Genomic DNA, 3912 nt, shown 5'->3' on the forward strand with positions numbered 1-3912 from the left:
AGAGCGTAGTTTTTAATGTCGTGACTGATAGTACTGTGGTTGGGATAATGAACGCCATCATGTGTTGGTTAGTAATGGTAGGGATTGAACTCTCACTGATGCTCATCCTTGTGGCCGGACTGAGTTGGTTAGGCTTGACAGTAGAGATGTGTATGAGGAGGAAGAGAGAGGGCCGCGGGACCTTGGTACAGCTGAGAGAAGAGTTCGGAGACCTAAAGAGGGATTATCAAGCACAGGTAAACAGGTTCAAGTGGGAGTTTCAGGCACACATTCAACGGTTCAGGGAGGAAACAAGGGGTGAATGTCAGGCACACGTCCAGCAGTCAAGGAAGTGTGAGGTCCAAGTGGGAAATATAGGGGTACGTAAGTAGTTCAGAGAGGTTGATCGAGCCCTCCAGCTGAGAGACAAGACGAAGCCGACCGATTACAGTTTAGGGTGCATGGTAATGAGAAAAGGCAGGTTGTCGAGGGTGAGTTGGAGGAGTCATGAGTAGGGCAGAGGGGATTGGAGAGATGGTTAGGTCAGAGATGTGCGTTGAGTAGTGGTTGCTGTCATGAGCGGGATTGAGTTGCTGTCATGAGCGGGATTGAGAGTACGGTTGTAATGTCCAGGGCCTCACTAATATGGACTGGTACATTGTCAGAGGGTTGGTCTGCCGGCATGAGGTTCGGAGACGTGGACTGAGTATTTTTTTGACACTGGTTCCTCTTAGCTCAAGGGCCAGGCAAAGGAGAGCATGTTTGAAATGGACTGAGTAGTGTTTTGACACTGGTTCCTCTTAGCTCAAGGGCCAGGCAAAGGAGAGCATGTTTGAAATGGACTGAGTAGTGTTTTGACACTGGTTCCTCTTAGTTCAAGGGCCAGGCAAAGGAGAGCATGTTTGAGATGGACTGAGTATTGTTTTGACACTGGGTTCTCTTAGTTCAAGGGCCAGGCCAAAGGAGAGCATGTTTGTTTTGGGCTGGTATTAATTTTGACATTGGTTCTCTAGTTAAGGGCCAGGCATAAGGGGAGCGTGATGTTCTGGTTGGTTTTGAGTTGGGCTAGGAAGAAATGGAGTTGCTGGCTGCGAGTGGAATAGTACAGAGTTGAAGGTGGGTTCTAAGTTGTTCTCTCAGCACATGAGGGCAGTGCTGTTTTCTTTTAGGGGGGTCGAGTGTTAGCGGGAGAGAATAGGAGAGAAGAGAAGACCGAAATGCTGCGTTTAGCACGTTAAAGGGGTGAGATGCAGTCCTTAGAACAAATTTTTAGGGGGGTCGTATGTATGTTTTTCTCAGCACATGAGGACAGTGCTGTCTTTTTTTAGGGGGGTCGATTGTAATATTCAGAAATTTCAGAGTAATTTCAAATGCCCCGCCATTAGCGATACTGAGCGTTCAAGGTCTTCTGAGGGAAGAGAGCGCTCCCCGCCCATAGCGAGAGGTTATGGAACTAGGCGTAAGTGATATTAAATGTAATTTGCCGAATTAATAATGATGCGATTCATGAAGTTAAGGGACTATTATTGAATTTGAAATTATTATAGATCGTTTATCAGTCTGAATAATGTTACGGGTGTCCCAAGGAGTTGTTAGTTAGGCGGAAAATATGTCACGTAGGCCTAAGCTAACGCCTTGAGAGGAGACGCGACGCTGGCTGGTCCTCAGTCACGGGGAGCATTCAAACAAACAAGATGTCCCTGCGCGTCCGTCACAGAAATAGTCACGCAGCCTAGTCACCTGTGCTGCGCTATTGCAGTATAACAAGTAAGTCTCATTCGATCTCAGACAGGGTTAAATAGGGCAGTGGTAAAGTAAACTAGAGCTAACAGTGAGTTCATTTCAGGGTTTCCGTCAGAACCCACTTGAATGGAGTTGACCGGAGTTGACCGGAGTTTTACTGGACTTTATTTTCTCACTTGACTTGGTGTTTATTAAAGATTATAAGATGGTAATGGCAGTGGAAGCGCCCCTTGAGAAAAATCCCGAACCAGCACAAGAACACTTAAATCTACTAAACAAAATGAATTGTCCGTGACCCGTGGAAGGATAGCGTCTGTGACTGGGATGAATGAGACACACTGTAAAATTTAGACACTTATATTCCCTCCAACACTACAAACACAATCAAATAATGGTACACCAATATGCGCACCTCTTAACTTGAACTTAAAACACTACTCTGGGAAATAAAAGTTATACAGTACATGACATAGAAATTATTAGAAGCTCAGGCAACAACCCTGTCTGAGATCGAATGAGACTTACTTGTTATACTGCAATAGCGCAGCACAGGTGACTAGGCCACGTGACTATTTCTGTGACGGACGCGCAGGGACGTCTTGTATGTCTGACTGCTCCCCGTGACTGAGGACTAGCCAGCGTCGCGTCTCCTCTCAAGGCGTTAGCTTAGGCCTACGTAACATATTTTCCGCCTAACTAATAACTCCTTGGGACACCCCTAACATTATTCAGACTGATAAACGATCTATAATTATTTCAAATTCAATAATAGTCCCTTAACTTCATGAATCGCATCATTATTAATTCGGTAAATTACATTTAATATCATATAGGCCTAGTTCCGCAATCTCTCGCTATGAGCAGGCAGCGCTCTCTTCCCTCAGATGACCTTGAACGCTCAGTATCGCTAATGGCGGGGCATTTGAAATTACTCTGAAATTTCTGAATATTACATATACATACTAGCGGAATCGCCGCCCTCCGGGCGGCTCTTTCTCTAGGCCACGGTAGGACGCCACTCTCCGGGAGGCTCCACATTGTCTCACTGTAGTACATTAAGGTAGACCACATTTTTGGTTTTGCCATTAGCAGCAAGTATGTACAGATTTTTGCCAGTTCTCACTCTGGAGCATCCAACATAGAAGTGTCCATGAGAGAAGCAAGGAAACACCAGGTTTAGGCCAACTTTAGGGACTGTCCCTGGCTTTTGTAGATGAACATGGCAAAGGTCACTCTAACCGGGAACTGAAGTCGCTTGAACTCAAATGGCAGGTCAGTAGTGATGAGAGGTATCCTTCATATAAAAACGTCCTCTTCTTTAGCTTTTCCTGTCAATATTGTAGCTTCCAGTAAATGTGGCATCATGTTCTTCACCACCAGTCTTGTGCCATTGCAGAGGATTGGTGGTTCAAGATTTTTTAAGAGCATTATAGGAGTTCCAATCTTAAGAGTGAGGTGGTGAGGAGGCATTCCAGCGGGCTCCAAAGAATTAAGGAATTCTGCAGGGTACTGGACTGCTTGGTCCTGGTTGATTACTGTATCAACAGATTTGAATGAGGTCTCACTACCTGGAAGCTGTCTGAGTAGTCATGTTGATTTCAGCCACTGTTTCATTCTTTGGTGCCAGAATTGCGCGTTCACGCAGCCACTTGTGATCCTTGTAGTGGTGGATAATGTTAGTGAGCGACCTGGGATCCAATGTGTAGTATGCGTGTTGTAGTGACCGTGTAGTACTGGTGCTGTAATGAACGTGTAGTACGGGTGTTGTAGTGAACGAATAGTAGATATAAGGCTAAAATTACCTATAATACGTGGGATGTGATACGACTTTTCAAGCTCTGCGTGGTTTAACTGGTCGGGTCGAGTTGAGTGTGTCGGATCGGGTTGGTTGGAGTTTTTTTGAGATCCCCACATGACATTTGCTATCCATGCCAAGTTTCGTCCGGGTGGCTCATTCGCTAAGCCACGGTAGGACGCCACCCTCCGGGTGGCTCCATATTGTCTCACTGTTCAGTCCCCAAAACTTCTTCTTCCATCAATAGTTCATTAACTGTGTATGTAAGTTCCACTACAACGGTACAGCAAAGTATATTTTTTAGCATTAAACTTTTATTATTTTATTGTCTAATCATCACTACATATAACACCACCCATCATCACTACATATAACATCATCCATCATCACTACAT

The sequence above is a fragment of the Homarus americanus genome, unplaced genomic scaffold (genome assembly GCF_018991925.1).
Source record: "Homarus americanus isolate GMGI-L3 unplaced genomic scaffold, GMGI_Hamer_2.0 scaffold11022, whole genome shotgun sequence".
Lineage (NCBI taxonomy): Eukaryota > Metazoa > Arthropoda > Malacostraca > Decapoda > Nephropidae > Homarus > Homarus americanus.